Here is a 15206-nt window from a genome sequence, read left to right as displayed (position 1 = left end):
TTTGGAGAAATAATGCACAATTGACTGATAACTCTGTGTTAATTACCGGTGCTGGCGATTCCCTTTTCAACCCCCCAGGGCTCCTCCGGGGGCCGGGAACAGTTCGGAAAACTTCGTCCAAATCCGCCCGAACCCCTTGGATTCACCGATTTTTTTTCCCCTAATTTTTTTTCTATTTTTTTTCTCTCCGTGAAGGGCTTGCCCGAAACTCCGCTCGACTAACACTCCTGTGAATGAGGTCAAAATGACAGCAAGCATACCGCCAAAATCACTTCCGAACATGTGAGGTCACATATTTTCCGCAAAAAAAAAAAAAAAAAAAAAAAAAAAAACATTAAAATATGCGTTCGTGTGCTTCTAATTTAACTTTTATAAGGATCACGATGTATGTGCATATTACGCATATTAATAAATATAATTGGGAAATAAGAAATGTGAACACATTGCCACCTCCATCAACTTTATATGGAAATCCATATGAGACATGAGTGCCTTTTCAATGCTTGTACTGTGCATGTAATAGTTGTTTTTATTTTACAGCTTTATATTTATGTTACAACCTTTTATTTTACTTATGTAAGTACTTATTCTTTATATAATGTATTTTAAAATTTCCTTTGAATTTAATTGTACTGCTGTCTTTTTGCAGATTTTGGTAAATAAATAAAAAAAACAACTTTAATAAAGCCCGTTATGGAAAACAAAACATAGATATACGTTTCTCTGTGTTTATATATCTTTTCGATATTGTATTTGACAGTTGATGCTGTAGGGTTGTGTCTCCGCCCATTTGGGGCGGGGTTATCTAATGTTTTGTATTGATTGGTCCCGAGCCGACCAATGAGAGATCAGCGGGAAAAGCGACTACGCGCAGACTTTTCGATTTGAAATCCAAACGGCTACGAGAGATTATTACTGGGCTGTGTTTTCTGCTATTCTCAGTCCCGTGTATAAAAGGTTTGTTGTTTTGTGTTTTAATTAACACACATCAACCGTTGAGTATGATCATTTATGATTTACATATATATATATATATTTTTAAAGATAAATCAGATCGTATGGATTTGTACGGTTATTTTGCTAAATTGCGTGAATGACGTCGGCTAAGCTGCGACGGTTTCCAGCAACTGTTTGTTTTCATTAATACACTAAATGTGTTTATTGGTAATTTGGAGTTTATTAACTTAAATGTGCACTTGATAGTCAAAATAATTTGACTAAACAGCGCGAACTTACTTTTTTAAATGTTATGTTTTTTTTCGGCTTGACTTGAAGATCTGAACAAGATCCATGAACAAAGAGGTAAGATTATAAACATTTAGAAGTTAACATGCAAGTTAATATCCACATGCAGCCAAAGCTATTTATCATTACAGTTCAGTACAGTACAAAATGTTTATGCATCTCATCAGCAGTTTACGTTTGAGTGCTGAATGCATTATTTTTAGACTACAGCTGCTTTGTTTTGTATTGCACATCTCAGAAATAGCTCTGCTGTCATATGCACCTTTTCAGAGTCTGTTCATTGTATTTTCTTGGTTCTTTTGCAGAATACAACTTCCCGTCTCCCTGTTATGTCTGGGAAACGTGCTCACACCAGCAGCACAGATGGAGAGCAACAGCAGCCTGCACAGGTGTGCTTTTAGTCCATTCAGATTGCCCTTCCTCCTGCTTTCATCACACATTTTCATCTTTGGATTATTTTGAATGTATTAAATGGAAAAACATCCTCAATTTTCTACAGAAGAAAATGCGCAAGGTAGAGATAGAGCCGCCTCAGAGGTTCAGATCCGCGGCTAGTGTCGCGCCCCCGAGACGTCCAGTGGCAGTCAAAGCTCCTGGTAAGTTATATTTAAATTTAACATCATGTTTTCATTTTGAGGGGCCATTTGATTAAAATATCAGATGGGGGTCTTCATGTTGTCTCTCTTCTTTCAGCCAAACCTCTTCGTCCAACTGGAGCCGCAACAGTTGCCGTTGCCCCCGCAAGAGGTATTGCAAAACATATGCTTTAACTAATCATAAACACCAAAAACATCACTTAACACTTAAAATATTTTCTTATTTATCCATCTGTAAATATTCAATCTGCTCATTTCAATGAGCCCCATTAAAATTATAGCCGCAGTAATATCAGACGTGAATGTCAACTCAACATCAACATTGTTTTTGCATCAAGGTGACCAGAGAAAACCAGTTGCAGCAGTCCCTAAAGGTAGAACATACATGCATATGTGTGGATCAAATATTCTCCCCTTTTTTTGGACTGTAATATTATGATACAGTATAATACAGTAGATGACTAATGGCTAATTTATCCGCTTTTAGCTGCCGTTGGTCCAGGTATGTCACGGAGGCCAGGATGGGACTTGAAGGGCAAAGTGAGTGACATGGAGACCAAAGTCCAGAGCTACCAGGGCAAAATAAAATCTGCAAATCAGGAAAATGAATATCTAAAAGAATCCATAACCAAAGCCCAGAAGCATAAGGCTGAAATCGAAGAGGAGAACAGCGGTCTCAAAAAGCGTCTCAGGTAAGCATGTTAAAAATAACTCATAATGAATCAGAACCTGATGGTCTTTTATTTATTTGTCCGATAATATTCTTGATTATTTTGTAGGAATTGTGAAGAGGAGCTGGTAAAGCTGGCTACTGTGAAAGATGACCTGGAGCAGACCTCTAAAGAGAGAGATGGTCTTAAGAAAGACCTCAATAAGCTAACCGAGGAGCATAAGGTTTTGGAAGGACTCAGGGACCATCTGGAGTCTGAGCTCCGCAATATACAGGTAAACATTTACACAGACTCATTTACACCTCATATTAACATCTGTTTTGTGTAATGATACTCTCAAAAACTCCCCCTGTGTCTTTCTCAGACACATCTCCACATTCACACCTCCACACTGCCCCTGTCACAACACATTTAAAAAGAGACAAAAAAACTCCACAAAACTTGATGAGGACAACAGCCCCACATCAAAGAGAAGAGCTCCACCTTGGAGAAATGGAGCGAAGGAAACTCCACAACACCATTCAGGAGCTCAAAGTGAGGATGCATGGAATTTTGTTATTTTTGGAGAGCAATATAAAACTATGTTGTTTACTTGGTATGTGTGACACTATAAAGCGATAAATCAAAGCAATTTATGACTGAAATAAGCAAAAATACATATATGATATTTAAGAAAGAAAGAAGAAAGTGACGTGACATATAGCCAAGTATGGTGACCCATACTCTGAATTCGTGCTCTGCATTTAACCCATCCAAAATGAACACACACACACACACAGCAGTGAACACACACACACTGTGAACACACACCCGGAGCAGTGGGCAGCCATTTATGCTGCGGCGCCCGGGAAGCAGTTGGGGGTTCGGTGCCTTGCTCAAGGGCACCTCAGTCGTGGTATTGACAGCCCGAGACTCGAACCCACAACATAACAGTTAAGATTAAAACAAAAACCAATACCCCATCACTAATGTTTGTCACATTGTGTTGTGTAACTTTGCTCAAATTGAGACTGTCCAAAATCCCACTTATGTATTCAGTCAGGTATGTTCAAATATGCATTAATGAATCTTCACTCCATTTTTAAGGGCAACCATCCGAGTCTTTTGTAGGGTCGCCCACTGTTGACCGGCAAACAATCTGATATTCTGCACATCCAGCTGCCGGCCCATGACAACAAGGCTCTTACGCTTGCCAAAATGGAAGAGGTAAATGTTTCCCATCATACTTCTGGTCTTAGGGGTGTTACGTTTGTTATAGGCTGCATCTGAAATCGAATACTTCCCTACTATATAGTAGGCAAAAAAACAGTATGTGACCACTGGAGAGGATTTATGAATGGCAGTGACATGACACAACTGATGCTGGTAGAACACATGACAGTGGCAAAATAGAACAAACTGTTTTTGTGGTCGCGAAGTAATTACTTGTTCAAAAACTTAAAAGATTTCCGATGCAGCCATAATCTTTGATATAGACCGTCTGACTGACATGTAAACCTGCCAGTCACAGTTTTTGTTCAGTACCATGTTTAGTGCATGAAAATGTAGAGTTGATGTCCCTACAATAACAGAGCGGCATGCAACCAGTACAGCTGAGATTAAGTTGGTATGCGTTTGACCAATTTCCTCTTCTCTTCCCCAGTCACACACCGGTCGCACGGCTGACACTCAGAAGAGCTATAACTTCAGCTTCGACCGTGTGTTTGGGCCGCATGCCGCTCAGCGTGAGGTTTTCGAAGAGATCTCCCTGCTGGTGCAGTCTGCTCTGGATGGGTACAACGTCTGTTGCTTTGCTTATGGCCAAACTGGCAGCGGGAAGACCTTTACTATGGAAGGGAGCGATCTGGAGGAATTGTGGGGAGTCATTCCACGTGCTGTCCAGCAAATCTTCAAGTCTGCCAAAGCACTCCAAGAGCAAGGATGGCAGGTACGGGCTTAGCGTGTATGTTTTGTATGAAATATGTTGTTCAAATGAAGTTAAATACGTTGAGTTTTTTTGGTTTTGTTTTTCCTTCCATGGCCTCCTCATGGTTTTGTTTATTAATAGACTGTTTCTGTGTTGGTATTTTTAGTACACCTTCACTGCCAGCTTTGTGGAGATCTACAATGAGACTCTTCGAGATCTTCTCTACACAGGAAAGCCAAATAAGAGACCGGAGCATGAGATCAGGAGATCTCCGGCAATGAGATCACAGTTACCAACCTGACCTACCAAAAAGTCAACAATGAGGATGAGGTACTGCTCATTTAAAGTTTTTCTGTGCCTTTTTTCTTTCTGGATAATAATTATTATTAGGCCTGTCGCGATTATTTAAATAACTGTCTAATCGCGATTATATGATCTACCCGATTATTGTGCTTTATACAGCACAAGGGGGCCGAGTCATACAACAACAAGAAACAGAGGCCAGCACCAGTTTGCTTTTTCATGCACTGTATCATCAGAAGCATTGCATATCTTAATGTGAGGGGACAGAATTATATTTACATTGTTAATTTCATAGCTTATATATTTTTATTCAAATATAGTTTTCCTCTGTAATGAGGAAGTGAGTATTTAGTGGAGTCTGTTTAACAAAGGGTTTAAAAAAAGAGTGACCATTAGTTCCACAAACACAGTATTGATATTCTGTAGTGGTGTAGAAAAAAATAGCGCCGGCATTGGATCGCTATTAGCCGTTTCTTAGAATTTGGAATACTCGAATTAATCTTACACTGCAAAATAATAACTCAAAAAAGATTTTTTAAAAAAGCAACAATAATATACTAAACAACTAAAAAATCACACACACATAAATAAAAAAAACAAAAAAAAAACAACACAACAAATCAATATAAATAGAATAACATAATAAACAAATAAATACACAGACAATTAATCGCAATAACCGGGACTATTTTTTAGACAATTAACCCTCAGGCAAATTTCATAATCATGACAGCCCTAATTATTATAATGGACTTGCTTGCTAAAACCTGAAGATTTAAAATGTGAGGCTGTGTTTTTTGTGGTTTATTTTATAATTACATTTGTTATTATTATCATCAACATTATTATTATTATTATTTAAAGTCATCATGAAATCATAAAGTGTTTATTATACATGATTTAACCAAACCCTACTCAAACTGAAACAAGTGAATAAAAACTATTTAGACATTTGAGAAGAAAAAAACTAAAACTTATAAAAATGTCAAACGCACAACAAAATTGCTAAAAATTTAAACCTAAAATAAAACAAAAAATTAAAAAGCAATTCAAAATATTTATAAACCATTACTTTTTCTATTTTTTTTTTTTTTTTACCAGGCTGTAAACGTGTTGTTTTCTGCTGTAAAGTTGTGCATTTTAACAATTATGGGATTGACTCCCTTTTCCAGTCAGACTCTAGCGGCCAGTTGATGAATTGCAGTTTTAATCACTCACTTCCTTGTTGGCTTCATGAGAGAGAGCAAGAGGTTGCCACTTGGTTCATACATGCTTGTGCAGTTCATTAATGTGCCTCTTTCTTCATATCTCAGGTGCACAACTTGATCATGCTGGCAAACCAGAACCGGTCCACAGCCCGCACAGGCATGAACGATCACTCTTCACGTTCTCACTCTGTGTTCCAGCTGGACATAGAGGGGCAGAACTCTGATCGAGGCACCAAGTGCAAGTGTAAGAATCACATACTACCTGCATCAACAGTAACTAGATTTAATGGATAAACTGCTCTTCTTAAAGGGGAGTAGATGCCCAGTTTAAGGTCTTCGAAGTTTTCAAAAGTAATATTGAGTTTGTCCACAATTATTCTCAGCCACGCTGTGTCTGGTGGATTTGGCCGGTAGTGAGAGAGTGCAGAAGAGTCAGTCTCAAGGAGATCGATTCAAGGAAATGACCGCCATCAACTCTTCCCTCACCAACCTGGGAATCGTGATCGCCGCTTTGGCCAACAAGGTACGTTTTCACCTGAATATATGGAAGCAATGTGGAGTTATTGGAGAATGTAATGCTCTCATCCTCATACTTGATTTTCAAAATAGTAAGCCATAGATGATGTTTTCATATAAAAGAAATAACTTCACACACTCATTTTCCTTCTCGACCTCTACAGGACAGCTTTGTTCCCTACCGTAAAAAAAAAAAAACTCAAAGCTCACCTATCTCCTCCAGAACTGCCTCGGAGGCAACAGCAAAACGTAAGTATAATGCTCAAGTACGTGCATTATACGGCATTATTTCCTTTTAGAGGTTTGCAGAATGTAAATACTGTATTTTAAAGGAATATCTTCTTTCTCTTCCTCTGTTCAGTTTGATGTTTGTGAATATATCGCCTGAGGAGGAGAGCTTCAGTGAGTCGCTGAATTCTCTGCGCTTCGCCAGCAAGGTGAGCGATCTCCTGCGATCACACGGCAGGTTTTTTAACACGGCATCTTCACTAACTCGCGTTTACTGTGTTGCAGGTGAACGACTGTGTCATCGGAACAGCCTCCGCTAATCGGAAGTAGTTCAGCTGTCATTTCCCAACATCCTCTGTGGTCATTTTTAAATGTTTTTAACTATCTGAACTTCCCTTATTTCATCTTTAGCCTCATCTCTCCTGTCTTCTGCATTTTTATATATTTCTATGATGCATTTTTAATGTTCAATATGACTGGCAGACACATTTTTTATTAATGTTTTACAGCCACCAAATGCTTATTGTACTTAAACTTGTAAGGGGATCAATAAATTTTCCATTTTGGCATGTAATGCAGTTGATGAGCCTCATTATGATGCCAAGTTGACAAAGTTTGGACAGTTTTGTTATTGTGGATATAGTTATGGAAATGCAAATGAGATTTGTTTCTCTTACAACTAAATGATCCTGGTAATTATAGTTTGTCAAAATACTGTAAAAAACTAAGATAACTTGAACTTTGCCACTGTTGTCATAAGAAATAAAATTTCACGAACTGAAAGCTTCTTTCAGTGTTCGATAGATATCCTTTGTTAATTATTCACATAATATAATTAAAGTTATAATCCGTTGTTACAATAAATGTTCGCATTAAACTCCTATAAGGGACTAAATATATATAATATTAATCTTCGGTTCGATGATTTCAACCATTGATTTTTATTTTTGAAAATATTCCATAATTTTTGGTTGTATTTTTTTTTTTTACCTTTTAAATCTTAAAATTAGAATAGAAATATATATGTATAGATAAATATATATCAAAACCCATCAGAATAAAATATATAAGGAAATTTAATGCACTTCTGGGTAAAATTGTTATAGATGAAGCATAGCTACTGCCTTTAAAACTGCTCGGCTGTTTGAAGAACAGTTTTAGTAAGACAGCACATGGTTACGGTTTCTATGGTTTGTTACTCGAAAATAGCACTTGTTGCCATGACAATAGAGAACAGGCTCCAGTGTTTGCTTCCCTTTTTAGTCGGCCGAGTCTAGAGCAGCTGTCTGGGATTTCATTAAAGGTTTGTTTAAACCAGACAGAAATCCAGACAAGCCCTGATGTCAGTCCACCATTGCGCTCGGAATTCCCGAAACGCTGGAAACGTCGATTTATCGGAATGGAAATCCCTCTTTTGAGAGCCTGACGGAGATAACTTCAATCGGTAAGATATCTTGCTCGTAAAAAGGTCTGATTTATGAGGCGATCCGCTTCCGTGCTTCTTAAGGCCACACGGGCTGGTTTCGCAGCGGCTGGCTAATGTAAATAAACCCCGTTTCTGACGCGAACACTTTTAAACGGGGCTCTGAGTTTATAAACGTACGTGGCGATTTTATATTAATCCTAGCTGAGCGCGCGCGCGAAAGCCACGGAGTGATTGTTTATCACACACCGATGCAACTTTAACGGATAGCGAAATATTCGTCATCCGAGGCATTATTATTACAGGATCCGAGGAAGCTATATTCATGATATTCGTCTTTATTAAAAATCGAAAAGGCTACTAAACACGCCAATAAAGTGAATAAATAAAGTGTTCATGCAGCGCCTGGTCAGTGCCCCTTGTTCTTTGGACCTGCAATAATAACATTTGCTGTGTAACGTTACAAAGCGAAATAAAGCATATTTGATCGAAATTAGTTGTGTTATGTCAGAGGAAAATCAAAAAATACCTATTTTTAGCAGCCGTTTGTTACATATAACGTGTGTTTTTGGTAACATTAATATTTAAATATATAGCTTATTAATATTTAATTTATAAAAACAAACACATTTTTTCATACTCAGTGCGACCTGGAAGTCAATTCATTTCAAAGTAAGTTCTATGCAAAATAGAAAAGGTCAGCGTGAGTCCAGAATGTTTTGGGAGTCAGTTTGATTATTTAATGCGGTTCTCACACTATTTTATAAGTGAACTGTTTTGTGAAAACGTAAAACTATTCAGAAATTTAAAAACAGGACTAACAACCATAATAAGATGCGCCCAAATCGCGTATTTTTGCACTATTGTAGTATAAATAGTCTAGTAGTGTGTTCACACGGAAATTTCCCAAAAAGAAAAAGTGCACTTTAAATACCCGGATGATGCACTTAACCAAAAAAAAAGGGAAGTGTTGTAATGTTGGACACTTCATGCACTCAAGTGTCGCAGCTCTTAACTTACTATAACTATCAGACTCTGATTATTAATGACAAAATAACCTTATATAATTCATACACTGCATGATTGAGTACATAGTGCGTAAGTACATAGTGTATTAGTGTATAGTGCATCATTTGGGACGCAGCTATAGTCTTCTGCTGTGTGAATGTAGCCCGTGTAATGTTCCAAATGATGCACTATGCACTTGTTCTGTGCACTGTACTCAATCGTCTTGAGTATGAATAATATAAGGTTATTTTTTATCCAACAAAGGAGTTTTTTTTTCCATAGCTCATCCTCTTTCAAGTACGTAATTTAAAGCTGCGATAGTTAAATGTCATTTAAGGGTCCAATATTCCACACTTTGTGTTTTCCTGTTAATTAAGCACATCATCTGGGCAATTGGAAGTGCTGTGCACTTTTTCTTTTTGGAACTAGTTGTGAACAAAAAAAACACAATATAAAAGCTAAAAAGTACACAAAATGGGACGCACAGTAAATTTGCGTTAAATTAGCTGTTTTGTGATGCTCACCCCTTGCAGGGTGATGAGTGCACCACCCTTGCTTGCAGGAATGCACCCAGCTCGGCCACGGCGGACGGACCAAGGCTATGGTGACTCCGCAGGTTCAGCCGCTGGTTTTCAGAGGTGCGAGGTGTGCTTCCCCAGTGGTGTGCAGGCCTCAGTGCTGGACAGCCTGAATCGGCAGCGTGAAGAAGCCCATCTCTGCGACCTCTCCATCCACGTTCAGGGTCCAGGTCTTCAAGGCCACCCATCGGTGTGTGCTGGTGCTGCATCGTCACCTTACTTCCATGACCAGTTACATCTTTACCTTGAGGCCTAGATTGCTTTAAAACGATTTCTTAAAACATTGTATTGGCGTTCATTCAAATTCTGCCCTGGCCCACGCCCCCTGGTTTTTTAAAACTGTGTTTTTTTTGTAGGTCTGACAAGCGATCATCTCCAACTAGGGAAATTCCTACTTTAGTTGCTGACAAACACCTGAAAGAGAAGCAATTCCAACTGAAGTGAATTGCTGCAGGAGTTATTTAAATAATATTCTCTATTGTCATTACCAGACTATGTGTTCTGTTAGAGCGTACATAACATTTGAATCACATTAATTTATATGAATATTCTGATTAATACAATTCCTTGCATATTGTGAGTATTGTACTCTACCTAAAAACTAGCAAGATCGTTCAGATTATCTATTAAGACCGTTTGTTGCATGGAATTCGACAAATATAAGATAGAATTTTTATTCAAATTCTAATTACATGAAATTCTGCATTAATGAAAAATTAATTGCCATATGTAAGTATTAACTGAGGGAAAAAGCCTATTAAAAATAAAAATAATTCATAATTATCTTTTGAAACACAAGAATGTGTTTTATGGAGCCATATTTTGGATAGGAAATAAATAAAAACCATAAAATTTGAAATATATATGAATAAAATAAATAGTATTACGTGTTTCTGTAACTGACCTGATTTTTTATTTTTAAAATGTGTTTAATTAAAATCATTTCTAATATTAGTTTTACCTTTTAACGTTTAGTAAAAGTAATTGCTATTATTTAGACTTTTTGTAATTAATTAGTAATAATTTTTATTCAGTTCAGTTATTTTACTTAAGTAGTATAAATTGAGATGTGCACTTGGCAACTAGCTGAAATAAATAGTTTTTTAATATTATATTTCAGTAAATGTATAGTAAATGTCTATTTTATTTAAAACAAATGTTTTTATGATTTTAATTCTAGTTTATAGTTAACAATAAAAACCCATATCTATCTATCTATCTATCTATCCATATTATGAGTTCTATTTGGAATATTAGATAATTGCAAAATCTTGTTAGACAATATGTTCTGTAAGATTTCCCAGACAAAATATTTTTCACAGTCATTTAAAAGGTAATTAAAAAAAAGCATAATAGTTTCTATCAGATTCATCTGTGCAGTGTTTATTAGCCACATTTTTATTTCTGCATTCCAGGTGCTGCTGAAGAACATGTCCACTGTCTCCATCCCAGCCGTCATGGACCCCCTGGCCTTTGAGAGCGTCCTCAGTTTGGCGTGCACCCGGCCAGCTGGCGCATGACTTCGCGCCGAGACATCGTTAACTACCTCACCGTTGGCAGTGTGCTTCAAATGTGGCACATTGTGGACAAATGCACTGAGCTCCTCAAGAGAGGGCAGGGGGAGGTTCCAGTGGACCTCAGGGATCCAGAGACAAGGAGACAAGTGCAGGGCAGAGCGGGCGCGCTAACAAGGTCACCCAAGAGGACGGAGGAGACACACCGCCGACTCCTCAACCTCCCAGCCGACCTTCCTTCAGCGAGAAGCCAGTCCCGAGCAGCACCAGTACTTCAGTCCTAGAGATGCAAACTTTTGGCGGTGATGGTGACCACGAACGGTAGGAGAGGGTGCCGTACACTCCACCCGACCTACTGCATGCCCTCGGCGGAGAGAGGAAGGTTTCATGATTGAAGAAGACGAAGAAGATGACGACGAGCTCTTGTTTCACAGGAAGAGAGAGATCAAAGAGGCAAGCAGAAGTCGCGCAAGCCTCTGCATCGATCAGGGGGTTGGGGTGAGCGACAGTTTTGGAGTTTCGTCGTATCAAGATGGAGATTCCTCACCACGGCATAGAAGCGGCCCGCCGTACAGTCAGCCCAGCATCATGCCAAGAAAACAGTGGGTGGTGGTAAAGACAGAGAACTCGAGAGATGACGATCTGATCGTGGTGTCCGGAGGAGAGGAAGGAGGGGAGGATGAAGAGGAACGAGAGATGGAGATGGTCAGAGTGAGGGACAGGACATTTAACATCTCAATGTGTTAGGACCACTCTCTGGACTTAGAGAGATGCTGAAATGGAGGCACAGGTCCAGCCGTTTTGCATCAACTTAACTTTTCTTTTTTAGGGCTGGATGATAAATATGACCCTGGAGCCAATCTTAAGTCGCTGGGGCATATTTTTAGCAATAGCCAAAAAAAAAATAGTATGGGTCAAAATAATCTATTTTTCTTTTATGCCAATTTATACCCAAGAATAATTCGGATATTAAGTAAACCATCATGTTCCATGAAGATATGTTTGTACATTTCCATACCATAAATATTATCAAAACTTAATTTTTGATAAGTAATGTGCATTGCTAAGTACTTAATTTGGACAACTGTAAAGGCGATTTTCTCAGTATTTTGATTTTTTTTGTGCACCCTCAGATTCCCAAATTTTCAAGGAATAGTTGTATCTCAGCCAAATATGTCTATCCTAAAAATCATACATCAATGGAAAGCTTATTTTATTCAACTTTCAGATGATGTATAAATTTAGTTTAAAAAAGAACTTTACCCTTTGGACTGGTTTGGGGGTTCCAGGGTCAAAATTGATAAATACAATTTTACATGCAATATACAATTATAATTATTTAAGAATGTTGCAATATTTAATATGCTTTTACTTTCCAGTTAAGTTTGAACCTGGGAAAAAAAAAAACGTTTTTTAATGTTTACTTTGAAATATTTTTTAGTTCACATAACAAACCTTGTACGGTAGATTTCCACTTTAAAACACGTATCTTCTCAAAAAGTCTCATATTATCCACTTGCTTTCAAGTACTTTGATTAAGTAGTGTCAAGGATTTTTGATATTTTCATTGAAAAGACTGTGAATATGCATTTAGTTTGCAGTGAATTAAGGTCTTGACCTTATGAGACGAGCGTCCTAGGGACTAAATTGGTTTGTAAAAAAAAATAAATAAAAAAATGCAATCAGAATAACATAGCAGGTTTTTTGTTAGGCCAGTTATGATTTTGCCTATTTTGGTAATCACTCAGCCACTGCTTGCAACCTCCATAAAAAAAAAAAAAAAAAGAGCCCATACACAGTTACAGTGGACCTTAAAAATATGCAGCCACCTTAGGACTAGACACAAAAAGGTATCTGAAATTTCATTGCATTAAATACAACAATGATAAACTCAAGTAGCATCTGCAAACAAAGACTCAGAGTTTCGCAGAACTAACTACCCCTTGGTGAGCCAACTCCATACATTATTGTTTAACCGACTGGCTCTCAAGCGTAATTCTCTCACGGATGTGCATGAAGTCAGTTAATCTTCAGGTCACCAAGGTGTCCTAACAGAATAACCATGATTTTGGTTAATCTCACATAACAGTTAAGCTTATGCTTCCAAGGGTTGCAACCAAAGTTTCCAGGATCATGTCTTTATAGTTAAACAGATATATTCCCGATTCTATTTTGAAACCAACATGACTCCAAAACAAACTCATTTTTGAGATTTGATAAAAAATGTGCTTGTGCCACCTATTTAAAAAAAAATGCAACTTGTTTTGTATTTGTTATATTATTCAAGCACAGTGATATTTTCAATATTATTGCATTGAATTGCCGGCATACTGTGTCTAAATTTTCTGTATATCAATATTGTCAAACATTGGACTTTTGTGGTACAGTTCAGACAATGAAAGAACCCTCATCAAATCAGTGACAGATTATACCCATAGATAAAACTGGATTATAATAAGAGATGGAAAGATAATAAGATGAAGTGAACAAAAATAAATTACTACTTAAAAAAAAAAAAAAAAGTATACTTGTGAGGTGCACCAACAACAACTTATCATCCACCATTTACTCAAATGTCTTTTTTATACTAGGGCTGAACTATGCCATTCCTCGGAAGACTACATCAAGTTGTGGAGAGGGGTTTGATCGACCAGACGTCCTCATCACCCTCCTGAGAATCCCGGGCCAATGCACCAGTAGGGCCGCGGCCACCCTGCTCGGCTCGGGTTCAGTCGACAGCCACCAGAGCCAGCTCTTCCTCTGGACATGCAGGGAAACCAGATTCTCCTGTATAATCGCCTCTAGAGCCAACTTCTCCTTTAGGGCTCACAGGAGGCATGTCGGGGTGTCTCTAAAAGGGAGCATCGAACACGGAGCGGTACATTTACGTGGCCATAGTGCATTGGGTAGCGGGATGGAAGGATTAGACGGCGGCGCGGCTGGAAATTCAGGCAAGGTCTTCATGTGTCATTGGGGGGAAGACGTTAACACAAGAGCATGCGGGACCGGCACATCAACATGCACCTGGACCTGCGGCCCTTCCACTGCCCCGTCTGCGCCAAGAAGTTCAAAATGAAGCATCACCTCACCGAGCACATGAAGACCCACACCGGCCTGAAACCCTACGACTGCCACGGCTGCGGGAAGAAGTTCATGTGGGCGCACAGCTTCATGAGGCATCGCTCGCATTGCGAGAGGCGCGGCAGGGCCAAAGGAAGATCGGGATCCGAAAGGTCGGGCATCTCGCCGCAACATCACATGAATCTCCCGTCAGCCAACGAGACCAATCAAGGTAGCATTGGTGCCAGAAGCGGGATTCCCGTTTTTCTCCGAAACATTCCCTGAGCAGCAATGGCGTCTCTTGTCTCAATATGGCCGCCTCTGGGCCTCTTCTAGGAATCAGTTCTCAAAGCAGTCCGCATGGCCTTGGTTCTGGCGTTCTGGGCATTGGTGGCAATCGTAGCGGGTGTGTGGAAGAAGTCTGTGAGGGACGTTTTGATGAAAGCAGCGTCACATAAGAATTTTAACCGAGCCCACCTTTCCGCAAAACCAGAACACGTCTTGGGTTTTTTAAGGGGAATATGTGCACAGCTGTTGTTTTCTTTCCCTCATGTGGGGAGTTGGGCCAACAAGATGCCCCTTTTGTGTTCGAAAATTCCCAAAGCCCAAAGGGCCCTTTTGCTAGCTCCGCGATGGTGACGGTAAAACCGATCCTGGCCGGGAAATTGGTTTTTCGCCATCGGGTTTTCGCTCCCTCACTACCCACAAAAGACTCCCCTGTTTGCTTAAAGGCCCATTTGTTATTAGTTGTAGAATTATGTTCTAGAGTTCTTTGGTCTATTCTTGATGTGAAGTTTTATTGACTGTCACCAAATATAAGTATATTACTCTCAAAGGTTTTTTTTCTTTTAAAAGGGGACAAAAATATAACTTGCTCTACACTTTGGTGCTTAAGCGATTCCCCAATAACTATAAATTTGTAAAAAAGGCGTAACATAAAGCTTGTTTCC

General features: G+C 38.8%; 2 pseudogenes; both read left to right on the top strand.

Annotated features, from left to right (window-relative positions):
• Nucleotides 1-817: 817 nt before the first annotated feature.
• On the top strand, nucleotides 818-7109 carry LOC109082809 (annotated as a pseudogene).
• Nucleotides 7110-9668: 2559 nt separating this feature from the next.
• On the top strand, nucleotides 9669-14714 carry LOC122148721 (annotated as a pseudogene).
• Nucleotides 14715-15206: the final 492 nt, after the last annotated feature.

This window comes from Cyprinus carpio, chromosome A19 (assembly GCF_018340385.1).
Source record: "Cyprinus carpio isolate SPL01 chromosome A19, ASM1834038v1, whole genome shotgun sequence".
NCBI lineage: Eukaryota > Metazoa > Chordata > Actinopteri > Cypriniformes > Cyprinidae > Cyprinus > Cyprinus carpio.
Note: the sequence above shows the minus strand (reverse complement) of the source record. Positions and strands in the feature narration are given on the sequence as shown.